The sequence below is a fragment of the Homarus americanus genome, unplaced genomic scaffold (genome assembly GCF_018991925.1).
Source record: "Homarus americanus isolate GMGI-L3 unplaced genomic scaffold, GMGI_Hamer_2.0 scaffold367, whole genome shotgun sequence".
NCBI lineage: Eukaryota > Metazoa > Arthropoda > Malacostraca > Decapoda > Nephropidae > Homarus > Homarus americanus.
This window is the reverse complement of record NW_024743709.1, coordinates 5,254,297-5,273,871: the sequence shown is the minus strand read 5'-3', so window position 1 is coordinate 5,273,871 and position 19,575 is coordinate 5,254,297.

The window sequence follows — 19,575 nt, the reverse complement described above, 5'->3', positions numbered from 1 at the left end:
AAGGAAAAGATAGATTAATGTTAATAATAAGGAAAGATGATCAGGAGGAAAAATAGATAAAGAAGGAGCAGATAATAATAGCTAATATTATAGAAAGAAGTGAAAGTTCACGTGAGAAGTAGTTCACACCTAACATAACCTAACCTAACCTAATCTAACCTAACCTAACCTAACCTAAACTAACCTAAACTAACCTAAACAAGAAGGAGGAAAAGATGAATAGAGACAAAATGGATAACAGATAAAAATTATAAATGAATATGATAACATTCACGAAGGAGAAGGAAAAAAACGAATAAAATAAGAAATACAAATAATGCAAGAAATACATAAAAGAATAAATAAAATAAACACCAATAATGAAAAAAAATACCACAATGGAATAATTATACAAAGGAATAAACTATTAATTCCAACACAGGAGAAAGAGGAAAAAATCAGATCTGTGAATAAACTAATTATGATAATTAAAAAAAATACATTATATATTAAAATTACATTGAACACAAAGGCCTCATTAAAATTAAATGTGAAATTGGATTATATAATTAACTCTATAATTAAACCAGAATATTATTAGATGTTAATGAGTATCGTTGCTAATAATACAATACATTAGATATAAAATGAATATTGGATTAAAGAGATAATTAGATAAATGAAGAGAACTTAAAGAAGATAATTAAATAAGTGAAGAGATTTTAATAATTAATAAGCATCAAGTAGTTACATAATAAAACATGAAACACAAAGATATAATTGATAATAATTAAAAAAAATTAGACAGTTTATGATAATGTTAAGAAATAGATTTAATAGTGATAATATACATAATACTATACTATAGGGTCTCAAAAAAAGAAAGAATAAGTACTTTCTTTATCTCTCTATTTCTCTCTCTTTATCTATCTCTCCATCTCTATCTCTAATTATAATAACAAAGGAAAAGAAACAAATTAAAGAACTACATTTCCCCATAAAGTGGTTTAGAATGAAGACAGAGACACGCCAAAATAAAAACGAAAATAAAGAAAAAAAATGGAGAAAGCAAATACGAAGCAACCAACGGGAATAAGAGCAATCGTGAAGAATAGAAAAAAATACGAAAAAAATTCAGGACTTCCAAGAGATGAAGAAGAGAGAAATGGCTAATGAAAAGGAGAGAAGAATAATGAAATAAACCAGAGAAGAGGAGGAAGTAAAAAAGTCTTTGATATGCTATGAAAGAACGTGAAGGAGAGACAGAATATATTCACTGAAAACCTGAATAAATTTGAGAATGTAAGAAAGGATGATGAAAAAGGAATGAGTAGAAGAGGTAGAATATCGCAAGGAATAAGAGAGAAATTAGTGAGAAATGTGAGGAGAAATTGACAATGATGAATAGATTAGCAGCAACTAGAATTAGAGAAAAAAGGTATGAAACAATAGGGATAATAACTAGAAAATTAAGAGAAAGGAAAAATATTAAAAATGGAAAAAAAACAGAAAAGAAAAAGAAAACTGAGAATAAAACACAAACTAAGATAAAAAAAGGAGTAAATAAAAGAAAAAGATAAAACAAAAATGGAAAATTGCCCAATAAATGAAAACAAATAATAAATTAAACAAATACAATAATAAAACTAATTGGGAAATAAGTAGATGATAAATTAAAATAAACCAGAGAAAAAAAAAATAAGTTGAAAATAGGGAAAAATTAAAGAAATTAAATGTTTATAATGCATATAAAAAGTACATCACCATTACAGTACTTTCTTAAAACCCAATAAAATATTGTCACCCTAACATACATACATACATACATACATACATACATACATACATACATCTCTTCAATGGACAATTTTAACAAAACACAGAACTCTGAAACTCGCATATTGTTTTCTCGTTAACAGGACAATAACATTTGGATGCGTTAGAGATGAAGGGAAAGGGACCACCAACGGAGTTATCCCAACTTCTCGGGGGAAACAAAATAATGTTACCTTTGAAGTCCCAGTGTTGGAGAGGATTCCTTAAATACTTTGAGGGTTCCTGGATTGTTGTACAGTTGGAGTTTTAACATTAATACCATTCCAGTCATAATGAGGGTTTGTGTGTGTGTGCCTGGCCCCATATACGTGTGTGTGTAGAGGAATTAGGAGCGTGTGTCTGTCTCTCTGTCTCTGTCTCTCTCTCTCTCTTTCTGTGTGTGTGTGTGTGTGGGTGTTAACCACAATGCTTCCTCAGAGAGCCTTTGATACGTCCCTCTGCTGTGCTCTTCCTGAAACCGACGTAATATACACATGGACATGAGTACACTTCAACACTTGAGATACACTTGTGATACACTTGAGCACTTGTGATATATACTTGAGATACACTTGTGATACACTTGAGCACTTGATATATACTTAAGATACACTTGAAATACACTTGAAATACACTTGAGCACTTGGAGATACACAGTCCTATGTAAATCTTGTCAAAGGGACAGAAAGTCGACTGAGAAGATTATTACACTGTACTTTGAGATAACATGTGTCCCTTTCCTCCTCGTGTGTGTGTGTGTGTGTGTGTGTGTGTCGTTTGTTCATCGAGACGTTTAAGCTTACTGTATTTGACTCTTAACAAAGGAAACGTTTCATATCACGGTTACCTGGTTCATATTAAAGTCAAACCAAGGCTCTTCCGGTGACTCTGGGGAACAGACAGACAGACAGACAGGCAGACAGACAGACAGATAGACAGACAGGTAAATATAATTCTTCTGTCTCTCTACTTGGCATCATAGTATAGGTAAACTAACTCTTGGTAATGAAGAAAAACTCCTTTGAGAGGAAATATGCTGGAGACGAGAGAGTAGGGAAGTAATTAAAAGTTTTAAATGCCTGAGTAAACACTTGGCTTCCAGTGGCTGAGAGAAAGAGAGAGAGAGAGGGAGAGAAAATAAATGGAAAAGTAAAAGGCAAGAGAAGTGAAGGTGATTGCAGATTCTTTTCAGGACCACCAAGGATTTGAGGTAAGTGAATTTAGTAGCTGGATAGGAAGATTTACTTAATGAAATATATAGTAGTAGTAGTAGTAGTAGTAGTAGTAGTAGTAGCATCGGCTGTACGAGAGAAGAATCAGGTGACAGTATTTCCTGTTAAGTTTATCTAAAATTTTGATTCGAAACTATGACAGAAATTTCTCCATACAACCCCACTTCTCTCAGACCAGTGCGTCACCCATCACAACAAAAGGTACTACTAACTATTTACTACATGTCACCACCGTCCGTCTCTCTTATCATGTTATTGCTCTTACACCTGCCTGGCACACGACCAACAGTGGGGGCGACGAGGAGTGTCGTAATCACACTCAAGTTTGCTAGCAAGTAACTGAGCAAGTTTGAACTTTCCCTCGGCCTTGGGTGCAGAAGTTTGATAGACGTGGTTGAGCAGTTGGTTGCTTCGGTGTGGCCAAGAGAAGTCTGTAGAGTGGTGGGGACGTTCTTGGTTTATTGTTGACGGTTCATGACGTCTTCCAACACGGTATGAAAATAATGATAGTATATGTGAAATGTACGAGGGTTTTTTTTTTTTACCTCTCATTGTAGTTATATTTACCATTCATTACTCATAAAAGGATTCATTATATCTCATGCCTACAGCTATAGCCCAAGGGCCAGCCTCAGCACCACCCTCACTCCGACGGTAATCATCCATCCTGACTCCTCACATACACAGTAGTAGTCATTCTCATCACCACAACCTTTATCCATCTACCACAACCACCATAACCCCCCTAACCATCAAACACAACCACCACAACCCCCTCAGCAATCAACCACCACATTCTCCTAACCACGACTACCGAACCATCTACCACAATCACCACAAACCCCTAACCATAAACCACAACAACTCCCTAACCATCTAACACAACCACCAACCACCACAACCCTAAACACTCCCATCACCACCACCAAGACCTGCACCATTAGCCGGAGTGACACTTGCAGGGCACAAAAACCCTTCCTACCCCCTCCCCCCTTCCCTATCCTCCCCACCGATCCTTTCCCTCCCTACCTACATCCTCACGTGGCCGGAAACCTTCTCAATATATTTCACCGTCGGATCCTGGTTTCACAGCATGATTTTCCTCTCAGGCTAGCGGTCGAGGAGACAACAAATGCACCAGAAGAAGGATGATTCCCCTCCCTTCTCACCCCCTCCCTCCCCTCTCACCCCTCTCCCTCCCCTCTCTCTCCTCTCATCCTCTCCCTCTCTTGCTCCTCCCTAAGAGATTGATGGCCACCAAACCATGTTCTCTATTGAAAAGTGGGATATATTGTCCTGTCTCTCCAAGCTTCCTTCCATCTCCACCATCTCCACCATCTCCACCACCAACACTATCTTCACCAACACCATCGTCATCATCATCACCACCACCTCCACCGCTAACACCATCATCTCCACCATGTTTTGATAAGATTGAAAATTATCAAGAGAGAAAAGCAAAATAAAAAAGAGGAAGAATATGATAAAGAAAGGGAGAGAGACAAACCAAGGGAGAGAGAGAGAGAGAGAGAGAGAGAGAGAGAGAGAGAGAGAGAGAGAGAGAGAGACAGAGAGAGAGAGAGAGATATTATAAGTTCATAATCATTTACTAATCACAAGGCAAGACAATCAGATGGTTAGTAGGTCCGACCAAATAAGATCAAGTTCCGATTAATTAAGTCACTTTGGACTTTATAAATGGACTGCTGTGTTTGTTGGTGAATAAACACTTAATTCATTCGACTGTCATTCTGGTACAAACTCAACCTGTCAATTATGAATCAGTTGAATATTCATCTTACTTAGTCGTGTGATGGATGTTTCTCAGTTCAAATACGAGTGAGGTTTTTTTTTTTTAGAGCAGTTATGATCCTGAGTAACTATATGTATAACTTTTCATTGCCTGTCTACCTTTCTATCTCACTCTCTCTCTCACTTTCTCAACCTCTCTCTCACTTTCTCAACCCCTCTCTCACTTTCTCTCATTCTCTCTCTTTCATTCTCTCTGTCTCTTTCTCTTTCAGTCTCTCTACCTCTCTCTAATTTAGTCTTTCTACCTGTCTTTTTCTCTTTTAGTCTCTCTCTCTCTCTCTCTCTCTCTCTCTCTCTAATACACATCTTCTATACTATTAACAAATACAACTGTTGAGTGCCGTAAGGTGTAAAGTGGGTCAGGGTTGAAACTCTTTATATCTTTCTGAAAGTTCAAGGAGACAAGAGTGAAAATAACTTCTCCTATGCCTGAGAAAAAAATTGGTTTCCTCCTGATTATTTTCTGTAGATTCAATACTGACCTCAATTCTTCCTATCTTCCTCTCTCGTTCCTTGTATTCCTTTCCTTCCTTTCTTCCTCTTTCCCGTTCCTTCATTTGTACTTCTCTCCTTCCCTTTTCCTTCAATTCTTTTTCTCTCGTTCCTGCTATTGAATTCCCCTCCCCTTCCCTTTCTCCTCCCTTTTCTTTCTTTCCTATTCCTCAGACATGCCTTCACTACCCCACTATGTCTTAAAGTCCACCACAGATATGTCTACTTGGCTTTAACTTCCACAACAGACTAACTTAAACGTAATGAAACAAGCCGTATATTTTACCTTGATATTGCTAAATGCTAATTAATTTTGCCTCTACTTTCAAAACACTTATGATTATTATTATTATTAATTATTTATCTATTTCTTCTTTATCTACGTTATTTGCTTCGTTCTTATTTTTCCCTTCCTTTCTCTTCTCATTATTAATTCTTATCGACGTTATTCACTTACTTACTTCCTATCACCTCAACTCCCTCTTCAAATTATTATTTTTGTCTTCATTTTATTACCCTAATTTCTATATTCCTTAATTATCTTTTCATTACCTTCTTTATAATATTCCCCCAGTTACTAATATGCAAATGAAGTGACTACTAATTTATATGCAGGAATATTTTTTTTTCTCTCTGACCAAACAACAAAGTAACGGTATGGTATTAGTATCGAATATATGATTTTTTTTTCTAGGATGATACGTGTTGTTTGATTAAATATAAAGCTGTGTTGGCCAAGAGAAAACATTTAGACCAAACTACTTTGTAATTGAAACCTCGGATTTTTCACTTTCCCCCCAAAATACTTATTGCTTGTGTTGTGTGTGTGTGTGTGCGTGTGTGTGTGTGTGTGTGTGTGTGTGTGTGTGTGTGTGTGTGTGTGTGTGTGTGTGTGTGTGTGTGTAATCACTTAAGTTGTTATTCTGTAGAGGTGTGTGAGAACGGATCTTACTGGTACTTATAACCTGGCGTAGAAATAACCCTGGAGACTCTAATGTGACTATAAGCAGTAGTTGAACTTTACTTAAAGCAACAACAAACTCCCAAATCTTCGAGAATATGGAGTCGAGTTTGTATACGGCCCTTGCCCTCTCAGTACTAGGAAGCCTTGCCCTCTCAGTACTAGGAAGACTTGCCCTCTCAATACTATGAAGCTTTGCCCTCTCCATACTAGGAAGCCTTGCCCTCTCAATACTAGGAAGCCTTGACCTCTCAATACTAGGAAGCCTTGCCCTCTCAATACTAGGAAGCCTTGCCCTCTCAGTACTAGGAAGCCTTGCCCTCTCAGTACTAGGAAGCCTTGCCCTCTCAGTACTAGGAAGCCTTGCCCTCTCAGTACTACGAAGTCTTGCCTTTTAGTACTACAAAGACTCTGCCATACCTCTCGCTGCCAGTAACAACAGGGCAGAGCAGTACGCTGGTAAACACTCTAAAGCAGAAAATATTAGGATTCCATTTCAAGGTAAATGTTTAGCTTGTGCGTATTTTGTGTGCGGGTGAAATAGATTTGTTTACAGAAGTGATGAGAACAGTCGGAGGTTTTCTCGGGAAAGAAAGTGTAAATAAGTCCGTCTGTTAGGCTTTGTACCTACAGCTGGGAAAACTATACGATAAATCATCACCAGCTTGTTTAAACGAAGCTAATTCAAGGAATAATTTAAGCTCTTTACGCTTGTTGAGGGAGTGTTTGTTGGTAGTCCTTGGGATTAAGCTTGGGTAAGGTTGGTTATTGTTGTGTTCATAGAGCTGTTCACGGGAATAAATATTTATGTTTTGTAAGATTTTGTTCATTACCTATGCTGTATTTTACCCTCTACTGTTTGTGTGTTTTAAGTCTACTGGTACGTGTGTGTGTGTGTGTGTGTGTATGTGTGTGTGTGTGTGTTTATCCACCATCTCACTGGATATTACAATAGACTCGTTGTTCACGTCCTTCCCTCCAACAATAAATCCCAGCGAGGATCTCCCACAATGTCTCCTCCTGACGCTAACACCGCTCATAACGTCAAGTCAGCTGATCGAATGTCAACAAAAGTGTGCTGGGTCGAGCGCCTGGGCCCTCATTAGACACGTGCTTGGAACATTATTTTCCCTCGTTCGTTTTAACATCTTTTTTTTTTCCTTTTCGTTTTACAGGCTAAGGTTTCCTCCTTGAGCTAAATCGCCTTAATTACACCAGGTTAGAATGTCAAAAGAAGAAAAGGTTTTATTTCAGCAACGCCTCTAACTAAAGAATGATCATTTTTGTCCTGAATTTGTGACATTTTTCCCTTCACCAAGACAGTATTGTGTGTAAAGAATGTCTACAATTTGGTCTTCGAGGCAAATAACTCGGCGCATTAAGTACTGTATTCACTATTTAATATTTGCTGCTGTTGTTGTTGTTGTTATTGTTATTCTTGTTGTTCTCATTGTTCTTCTTCTTCTTCTTGTTATTCTTCTTGTTGTTCTTGTTGTTGTTGTTCTTCTTGTTGTTGTTCTTCTTGTTCTTCTTGGTGTTCTTCTTGGTGTTCTTTTTGTTGTTGTTGTTGTTGTTTTTATTCTTGTTGTTCTTCTTGTTATTGTTATTTTTGTTGTTGTTGTTTTTGTTGTTGATCTTATTGTTGTTCTTGTTTTTGCTCCTGTTGTTGTTCTTGTTCTTGTTCTTCTTCTTGTTTTTCTTGTTCTTCTTATTCTTGTTTCTCATGTTCTTCTTCAGCTTAGTGCTGTTATTATTATTATTATTATTATTTGCTATCGGTAACACACACACACATACACGATCACCTAAACGCACTCATTTACCATCATACATTTCCTTAACATAATCAGACATCTCTCTTCTCTGTAACATAATCAGACATCTCTCTTCTCTGTAACATAATCAGACATCTCTCTTCTCTGTAACATAATCAGACATCTCTCTTCTCTGTGACATAATCAGACATCTCTCTTCTCTGTAACATAATCAGACATCTCTCTTCTCTGTAACATAATCAGACATCTCTCTTCTCTGCAACATAATCAGACATCTCTCTTCTCTGTAACATAATCAGACATCTCTCTTATTCCAACTCCCTATTCTTCACCTTCAGTAGTAATCAAGCCATTAGAGAAGAACCATAACACAAATCCCCATAATACACCTTCCATTACCGGGGATATTGTGGTTTATTTAGATACACTGATGGTATAGGAAGGATTCAACCACACGTGACGAGAGTTTACCTCTGCTTATGTCTTGATTGAACGGTAATCTTTCCCTTAAGTACACCTGTATAGTTTAGATGTGAGGCGGTAATAGAATCGGTGGTATTTTAGTTAGTTGTGGGTTTTTTCTTCCTCGTGAAGTAAAGATCTGGAAATAAATGGGAATCTTCGTTTTCTTCTTTGTTAAAATCGGTATCAATTGAAGTTCGTCTTAATGTTCTCCCACTAATGATGACTGGAAGCTCTATCTATGTCTTTTTAGTATGGAACCTTTATAGTCTGAATCCTTTTTTCGATCCAATGTTTAAATTAGCAACTCGGCGACTATCTCCCCCCGAGGGATCACTTCGTGGTCCCCCCTCACTTTACCAACTTAGGAACCATTTCACTGCCGGGAAGGATCTCAAAGGAGGTTCTCTTCCACAGTTGGAGTCAGGGTTTTCCTCCATGACCTGAATCGCTAACTAAAAACTAAAGCTGAAATCAGCTAATCACTTGAAGGTCTTGAGTGCTTACTACAGCCTGGAGTCCTGGAGTCTCTTTCTAACACCGGGTAGGATCTAGAAGAAAGTTACTTTACGTCGAAAAGAATCCTTTATCTCAGAATGTTTTGTGTCCTTCCTGCTTGCATCAGCATCTTAGGACTCACCTCCTGCCTAGGAATTCCTCTCTCCTACAGGACTCTTCATCTCGGCTTTATGTATTACGCAGGTCAGGGTTTGTTGCCTGCCTCTGGACAAGGTTACCCTTTATCTCCTTCAGTTTTTGTTCGTAGGTCTTTCAAGCCTAATCTCATTCCGGCAAGAAAATGGAAGCTTCTCCCCGAGCCTAAAATAGATTTCCTTAGTCAAACCCGAGAAATACAACGGTTTCAAACCTCTTCGTCTTTAATGTCTCTCTCTCTCTCTAGCTCTCTCCCTCTAGCTCTCTCTCTCTAGCTCTCTCTCTCTCTCTAGCTCTCTCTCTCTAGCTCTCTCTCTCTCTAGCTCTCTCTCTCTCTAGCTCTCTCTCTCTCTCTAGCTCTCTCTCTCTTAATTTACTTTTACCTACATCAAAGAGCTTTTATTATCCCCCTGAAGCGATTAGGAAAATGTACTTTACATCATGAGAGACCTGTGGTGTTCCAAATATAAACTGCATTTAAGAACAAGAAAAATATCTACATCCACCTGATCAACTGAACTCAGAAAACACTGGTGGCCATTACTTCACTTTAACTCTTTTGGTGAACCCAGTCGGTTTTTTTTTCTTCTATCTTTCTACCTTTTTGTTCTTCTTCGTTATCTTCTTCCTTCTTTATCTTCTTCAATCTTCTTCTTTCTACCTTCTACCTTTTTGTTGCTGTTCTTCATCTCCTATCTTCCATCTTCTATCCATCTTTTGAAATATGTGTATGACCGGAGCCTTAGCCGGATAAGATTGAAATTTTTTAAGCTTAACCCCAGCTTACGTGAGGCCGGATACAGTCTCTCATACTGGGAGATAATGCTGTCGTAGGAACTTTCTCTTTATACGTAAATTCCCCTGTCTGTCTGTCTATCTGTCTGTCTGTCTGTCTATCTGTCTGTCTATCTGTCTGTCTATCTGTCTGTCTGTCTGTCTGTCTGTCTCTACTTTCTCTCTATTATATTTATCAAATTACTTTTATGTCTCTTAATCATCGAATTACTTATTTACCTCTAATTTATGTATCTATTTATATATATCTTAATTAATATATTTATACAGTTAATTTATTATTTATGTTTTTTTTTGTCTCATTATTCCTCTATTCATACATTCGTTTATCAATGTTTATCAGTTGACATTATCTAAAAGGAGAATCAGGATTTTTACTCAAAACATTCTGGCTTCCCTGAGAGATAACATGCAACGATAAGAACAACACTTCCTTCCTATATCTCTGTACACTGACTCTTTCTGCAAGGGATGAAGCCATTTCGTCGACTGCTACGAAAAGGTTGCAAAAAAAAATAAATAAAAATTACAAAGGGCCGCAATATCCAGAATTCACGCCCTCCCTTCCTTTGCAATTGTGCAGATTGCAAGGACACAAATAGGGGATTCTCGCTAAGTAATTGCAGGGGGTTAACTGGCTTGTCCTAATTACACTTTAATGCCAATTTTGCCTTCTCTCCTTTCCTCTGGTAAAAATACTTAAGTTCCTTCTGTCTGCCTGTGAGTCTGTCTCTCTCTCTCTTTTTTATCTCTCTTTCTCTGCGTCTTGTTGTATCTCTGTTGTTCTCTGTCTTTGTCTGTTCTCTCTCTCTCTCTCTCTCTCTCTCTCTCTCTCTCTCTCTCTCTCTCTCTCTCTCTCTCTCTCTCTCTCTAATACGTCTTTAATACCCTGGGAAATTCGTCAAGAAATTAAATTAATCTTCTGACGCCCCTCTTCATCTTCTTCTCTTCTTCCCTCTCCCTTATTCCACTTTCCTCACCTTCTCCTTATTTTCGCAACCTTAACACATTTGGTAATACATTTATCCTCTTGTTCTTATCGTTTCTCTTTCTATTTCCACATTTATCATTTCATTTTGGTATCTTTATTTCCCACTATTAATAACACGTTTTTATTGATTTAGTTAATTCTTTCGTTTATATCATTTTTTCCTCATTTTTATTCACGTAATTGTATGTTATTATTTGTGTTTCTTTATTTCCCTCCTCTATTTACTTTTATTAATTTCCTTCATCTCCTACGTTTAGTCTCACTTTATAGTATATTATACGCTTTATCACTCCTTCATTATCTCCTTTGATTTCTGTCATTCTTAATAATTATCATAATCCCTTCTTCTCCCCTGCTTATCTTATCTCAGTGACTAATTTACTTTTCTTTATCGTAAATATCTTAATTATTTCTCTTTATGTTATTTATAATTATCTTTTATTCCTTCACTTTTTCAATATGTTCTTCATTTTTCATAACTCACTCTTCTTTCCCTCTCCTCCTCCTCCTCCTCCTCCTCTTCTTCTTCTTTCTCCTCCCCCATCATCAGTAGTGGTGGGTCTTCACAAACGCTCTTGAGTGAGTCGCTAGGATCTTATGCAAACTTTGATGGAGCTCTTTGGTGAGGACGCTTCCTTGACACTCTGGCTGCTAGAGAAGGAGTAGGAGTGAAGCCTTTGGAGGGAGGGTACTGTAGGGAGAGAAGGAGGGTAGGTCAGGGAAGGAGAGTGGGAAGTAGAGGGAGGGTAGGAAGAAGGGGAGAGTAGGATAAGAAAGGAAGTATGAAGGATGGGATGGGAAGGAAAGAGGGTAGGATAAGGAGGCAAGGAGATTAGAATAGTGAAGCAAAGAGGGTAGAATGAGGGAGGAGGAGGAAGAGAGGAAGTAATTTAACTGGGATGGAAAGCAGAAGGGAGGGAGTTAGACCAGGCCCTAAATACCCTTACTTAACCTTATCATTAAACTCTGACCTTCGACCTTCTGTGTATGAATACGTCATTAGGGTCATCTCTCACGGTACAAACAACCTTTTAACACTTACCTACGATCACCTATAACCTAGAAGCTTCAATTACCTCTAAACTCCACCTGCGAACACCTGTATGAACACCCCTGAACACCTCTACCTTATGAACACATTTACCTGTATGTCTTCTCTGCTTATGATCGTCTCTCTGTACGTATTATAATCTACCTTATATACTTCAGAATCCCTTTACCTGCGTGAATTACCCTCATCTCTATCTTCTAATTAGGGTAACATCTGTCACCTTTCATAATTAACAAAGAACACCTGTGTTAGATCCTCTCTACCTGTACAAATGATCCCTTACCTTCAAACACCTGTCTAAGGATCCCCTCTACCTGTACAAATGATCCCTTACCTTCAAACACCTGTCTAAGGATCCCCTCTACCTGTACAAATGATCCCTTACCTTCAAACACCTGTCTAAAGATCCCCTCTACCTATACAAATGATCCCTTACCTTCAAACACCTGTCTAAGGATCCCCTCTACCTGTACAAATGATCCCTTACCTTCAAACACCTGTCTAAAGATCCCCTCTACCTATACAAATGATCCCCTGATTTCCACCAGCGAACACCTGTACCTGAGAAGGGAGAGGGAGAGAGAGGAAAGAGGGAAACATGTACACCACCAACCCGACGGAGGAAAATTCATCTCCCCAGCAGGTAACTTGTGTTGTTCCTGGCCACGGTTCGCTGCTCTACTAATTTACACAATGCCGACCACACCGCCCCTCTGTCCGCCCAGGCTTGAGGTATTTGATTCCTTGTGTTTACCGTCTATTAAGCTGACTATTAAGCTGACAGTTCCGTACAAAACGACTGCCTTTTATAGTCCGGAATAACGAAAATATGCTTAAAGTGGTTGGGATTTTGTTAAGAGTTAGGCAGGCGGTAGGTAATGGGATGTTTTTAGTTTGGGTATAATTTTCACGACGTTTTAGTAGATAAGAACGAGAGAGAAACAATAATAAGTAGGAGATAGAAAGAAGACAACAACAATTGGTCAAAATATTTAAAAAAAAAAGTTAAATTTACTCCTCAAAATCAGAGAGAGAAAAACATACATATATCACTGTGACACAACAACAAACAATACACAATAACAACAACAATAATAACATTTACAGCACACACACACACACACATACACACACACACACACACACAATACAACACACACACACACACAATACAACACACACCCTCTCCTCACACACACACAGACACCCAACACTCACACACACACACATAGTCTTGCTGATGCCACGAACGAATTCAGAGCCCAGACAAACATTCCATGACTTCCAGGCTGAGTTTTCCCTCCGTCCATCATAAGTCTTTCTCTCCTATCAAAGCCTCGCCTATGTTGACTCACCAGCGACACCTCACGACTCTTCACCGTCCACAAATATAATTCTCCGGTAGGAATGCCTCGTCGATTGGCAACCCAGATCTTGTTTGCTGGTATCTGAAGATGTGCTGGTCTGGAGGCCGGGGTGGTAGTGGTGGTGGTTGAAGGAGGAGGGGATTGTGGTGATAGTAGTGGTGGTTGAAGGAGGAGGGAAGTATGGTGATAGTAGTGGTGGTTGGAGGTGGAGGAGTGAAGATAGTAGTGGTGGTAATTGTGGTTGTTACAAGAGAGAACTAATGTAATTAATACACATTGGTTAAGAAGATTATTACTATCTTACAACACCTGGAGAGTTGACTTCTTTGTCTTTAATTCTTAAGACAAGGACCCAACCCAACCCAACCCAACCCAACCCAACCCAACCCAACCCAACCCAACCCAATCCAACTCAAACCTAACCTAACCTATAAGCCTTCTGTATGCATGTTATCCTCGTCCATGGATGTAATACAACTCTACCTCGCCCTCACACTCACCCTAAGCCATTTATTCATAGCCACTCTCGCCTTACAGCTAATCTGAAGTAATTCTAGAATACCATTGCTTTCACAGCCTTTTTTCTCACCTGTATATTCGGTGCTGTGTGTGGTGGTGTGGTGCTGTCTGGGGTGGTGCTGCTGTGTGGGTGTGTGTGTGTGTGTGGTGCTGTGTGTGGGGTGGTGTGCTGTGTGTGGTGGTGTGGTGCTGTGTGTGGTGGTGTGGTGCTGTGTGGTGGTGTGTGTGTGTGGTGCGGTGCTGTGTGTGGTGGTGTGTGGTGCTGTGTGGGGTGGTGTGGTGCTGTGTGGGGTGGTGTGGTGCTGTGTGGTGGTGGTGTGGTGCTGTGTGGGGTGTGTGGTGCTGTGTGGGTTGGTGTGGTGGTGTGTGGGGTGATGTGGTGCTGTGTGGGGTGGTGTGGTGCTGTGTGGGGTGTGTGTGTGGTGGTGTGTGCTGTGTGTGGTGGTGTGTTTGGTGGTGTGGTGGTGGTGTGGTGCTGTGTGGGGTGGTGTGGTGCTGTGTGTGGTGGTGTGGTGCTGTGTGTGTGGTGTGGTGCTGTGTGTGGTGGTGTGGTGCTGTGTGTGGTGGTGTGGTGCTGTGTGTGTGGTGTGCGTGGTGGTGTGGTGCTGTGTGGGGTGGTGTGGTGCTGTGTGGGGTGGTGTGGTGCTGTGTGGGGTGGTGTGGTGCTGTGTGTGGTGGTGTGGTGCTGTGTGTGGTGTGTGCTGTGTGTGGTGGTGTGTGGTGCTGTGTGTGGTGCTGTGTGTGGTGGTGTGTGCTGTGTGGGGTGGTGTGGTGCTGTGTGGGGTGGTGTGGTGCTGTGTGTGGTGGTGTGGTGGTGTGGGGTGGTGTGGTGCTGTGTGTGGTGGTGTGGTGCTGTGTGCTGTGTGTGGTGGTGTGGTGCTGTGTGGGGTGGTGTGGTGCTGTGTGGGGTGGTGTGGTGCTGTGTGGTGGTGTGGTGCTGTGTGTGGTGGTGTGGTGCTGTGTGTGGTGGTGTGTGTGTGTGTGTGTGTGTGGTGGTGTGGTGCTGTGTGGGGTGGTGTGTGTGGTGTGGTGCTGTGTGTGGTGGTGTGGTGCTGTGTGTGGTGGTGTGTGGTGGTGTGGTGCTGTGTGGGGTGGTGTGGTGCTGTGTGTGGTGGTGTGGTGCTGTGTGGGTTGGTGTGGTGCTGTATTGCTGCATGTGATATTTTACGATTTTTTTAGTGTGTCGAATTCCTCTGTCTGTCTGTTTATCCGTCTGTGTCTGTGTCTCTCTGTCTGTGTCTGTCTGTCTGTCTGTCTATCTGTCTGTCTGTCTGTCTGTCACTATAGGAGTAACCATATCAAGGAACAACACGATATACAAGGCAATGAACCACAGTATAGGAACAGAAACGAAAACAATAAATGACAAAAAAATAAAAAGAGAGAATAGTGTGCTAGAGGCAAAGCTAAAGATGTATAAGAGAGTTGCTGAACTGACATTGGAGAATTATGAGTGTGTGTCATAGGGAGTCTGAGTGCGAGAGGGTGAGAGAGGGTGAGAGAGAGGGAAGAATATATTAAAAGTGACAGAAATGACACAATGAATCCAGATGATGTAGGATTGTAGGTAAGTGAAAGTAGAGAAAGTAGAGAAAGTACAAAGTTGTGGATGTGAAAGGCGTGTTGGGATTGAAAAGGGTTTGAGGATTTTGTATAGTTGTTGTAGTTGCGAGAATGGAAAGTGGAAGGAGTAGTGAAGAAATATTCGATCATGAGAGATGGGTGATAGAAAGGATAGGGGAGGAGGGATAAGGATGGAGAAGAATAAAGGATGCTGTATCAGGAATAAGGAGGAAGGGGAGGGAAGGATATCAAGGAGGCAATAGTGTGTGTGTGTGTGTGTGTGTGTGTGTGTGTGTGTGTGTGTGTGTGTGTGTGTGTGTGTGTGTGTGTGTGTGTGTGTGTGTGTGTGTGTGTGTGTGTGTGTGTGTGTGTGTGTGTGTGTGTGGTGTGTGTGTGTGTGTGTGTGTGTGGTGTGTGTGTGTGTGTGTGTGGTGTGTGTGTGTGTGTGTGTGTGGTGTGTGTGTGTGTGTGTGTGTGTGTGTGTGTGTGTGTGTGTAGTGTGTGTGTGTGTATGTGTAGTATGTGTGTGTGTAGGTGTGTGTGTGTGTGTTCCCCCAGAGTCCAAATAAACGCCATAAACAAGACTATTACATTAAGACTCTTTTTTACTCCATATATATATTGAAGGCAAATCCCCCAGGGTAATCTCTCCCTCTATAAATCCCTATGGGTAATCGGTAGGAATCTTAAAACGTCCTATAAATCCTCTCATTGATGACGGATATAAATCTCTGTTGATGTTTAGTATATCTCTTCTGATATCTGAAAAATCCTCCCATGCTTAAATCCCAGTGTTTTCAGTGATAAAGTTATTCTTATATATTCACTCATCAATAAATCCGCTAATGCCATGATATAATCTGTTTGTAAATCCATCCTTCTTGTTGGTGGTTAATGTTCTTCGTAAATCCCCAGTTTATCTCTGAAACTTCCCTTTATATGTTCTCACTCTAGCTAGGTAATCCTTTCATATAATCCCACCGTAGCTCTGGTAATCCCGTTTATATATAATCCCAACTTTGGCTCTGGTTATCCCCCCTTCATAAATTTAAAGCTTTTACCTTGATAAAAATCCTTTACTAATCCACACATTTCCCCTAAAAATCGTCACTATTTAACCTTTCTTAAATCCAAACTTTTGACTTGGTAATCCCTCTCTATAAATCCACTCTCTTACCTTGATAACCTCTCTCTATTAATCCACGTTTTACTTCGATAGTCCCTCACCATAAATCCACTCTTTTACCTTGATTAATCCACCCTATTAACCCACTTGATAAACCTCCATCATAAATCCACGTTCTTTTTCTTACACAACTACACCTCCATAAATCCACGCCTTTGTCCAAGTAATCCCCTATAATTCTCCGCTGTCACCTGGCTAATCCCCTCCACTTACAACCACTTAACTCCCACTCCAGAAACACCTTAAGTAACACCACTCAGGTATACAGGTGTACAGTATGTTCACATTAACACCAGGTGACATATTCCTGCTTTATGGATATTATTATGTATTTTAGTATTGTTATTATTGTTGTTATTGTTATTATTATTTTTGTTGATATTATTGTTATTGTTGTTGAGATATTATTATTGTTGTTATTGTTGTTGTTGTTATTGTTATTATTATTATTGCTGTTATTGTTATTATTGTTGTTGTTATAGTTATCAATGTGCGATTATGCAGTATATATATATATATATATATATATATATATATATATATATATATATATATATATATATATATATATATATATATATATATATATATATATATAGTAACAAATAATGAGAATAATTAGATGGAATTGAACAGTTTACAAGAGAAAGACTTTGTTGATTTCCCTAATTATATTTTCACCTTGCAATTACCTATCGTCATTATGGTGATTATCCCGTTTACCTTCCTCATATGAAAGAAAATAAAGTTAATTTTTCCTTTGTTCTCCCCACTTACCTACTTTTATCTGTGTTGACCGATTATTCTTACGTTTATCATCATATTTCTGTTATCTCACATATGAAGAAGATACATATACGAGATATACATACCTGTGTACGGGGAAAGTGAAACAGCTGATACATAATACATAAGATTTTGTATTCTCTGTGTTCGTCTTCCTCAGGTGATCGTGTTATTGAGATTTACCTGGTGAAACGAGTACAGTATTGTCTTAGCTATTTCTTTAAAGTTAATAAAAAAACCCACGCCATTAGACTACGGTTTTACTCAATGAAAAAAGAAACTTGTATGCATCTGAAGGTCATAATTGTTTAAACTATTATTATAAATATGATTCCTGTAAAAATAAATCGTGGACGAAATCAAATATTAAAATGTCAATTAAATATGTTACCTTAACGTGATTATTTACAATGATAACGTAAAAAAGGGTATTTATACTAGGATATAAAATATTTCCCTAGTAATTTGTGCCATATTTGGGGAAAATAATATTGACCACAAATTCCCGCAACATCGATTTTTTTAATGTTTATCTTCATATTGTCCATGTGTGAATTCTTGATGAAATATCTGATCTGAGAGGTTGTATGCAGTAGCTGATATAGGTATTGTGATAGAATGCCTTCACACACACACACACACATACACTTAGTTCTTTCACTAGCTGGTAAGTTTGTCACACCTCACAGCCTAACTAATATGAGCGTGACAGACACACAGACACACATTATACATTGTGATGCCGTGAACAATACACCAAAAAAAGTGTAGAAATTAACAGCAAATGTCAACATAATCTAAATATCGTGAAATATTCAGTAACCCTCATTAATACTGCTCACAAACTTGTTACAACACACATCCGCTTAAACTAATTAATACAGTTCTGGTACAGTGATTTCGTTTCCTTGCTTAAAGCTTCTCCCTTAAGCCCTGACCTTTTGATCTATCCGTCAAATAAATGACCTCTTTCACTGACTACTCTTGATGGAGCTGCGATCGTCTGCATTTAACCTTTGACCTTATCTGGTTAATAACTGAATAGTACTAATATGACCTTCCTCTTGTTTCTCGTTCTACATTTGACCTTATCTCGTTAATAACTGACCTTTGATATATTTCAGCGAGATTATTTTTCTCTCCCTTCATACCTTTATTAGTCAGCCCAACTCAGCCTTTCCTGATCTGACTGATATTTACTCGAGTGAGGGAGTTCTCTCAGTTGCACCTCAAACACAACTAATGATCAATTCTCAATCACCCTTAGTTATTTAAACGTTGATCTTTAACCTGACCTCCTAGACCTCTCCTTAGGACAGGTAAGGGTCATTAAGGGTCATGTGTAAACAACAGGTGAAGACGGAATAACAATAGACCCGAAAGCTCATGATTCCATTAACCATTTTTAACACAGTGATAATTATTTTTAACAATGATAAATGTAATATATTCTTCCCAGTCTGTTAATATTTACAGTATTGATGAAACATATAACAATAAATATTTTTTTATACAATAGTATCTTGACATTAAAGGATAACTGTTGAATTATAGAAACCTAATCTAATTAGTTATAGAAAAAACATAACAGGAAATAGTATATGAGAATTATATACAGTAACAACAGAAGAATTCCCCCCCCCCCTCCAAAAAAATAAATAAATAAATAAAAAATATCGTTGTTAATTGAGCCACCAATCAGAACAGCTTTCCGTAAAAACAAAAAGTCCTATTGGTTGTGTAAGCAAACTTAAAACCAAATGAAACCAGCTGTACTATTGGATGGGAATGAATAGAGCTAATGAATGAACCAGCCAATCAAAACACATATCCTTAACAACAAAGGAAATATTGGTTGGCTAAAAACAAAAATATGAATTAAACTTCGAAATAAAAAAAAAAAAATACTTTGTTATTCTCTGTTCATTGATTTCATGTTTTTTTTTATGATAAGTAAGATTTCTTCATTTTCAGGTCAAATCAAAAGGCTTGTCTCTGTGTCTTCATTTAATCTGTCTGTCTGTCTGTCTGTCAAACAATAAACTCATAACCACAAATAAATGACAAAAGCAAGAGTCCCAATCAATCACTATTATGATACAATGAAATAATAACTTATCTATTCCTGCTTCTCT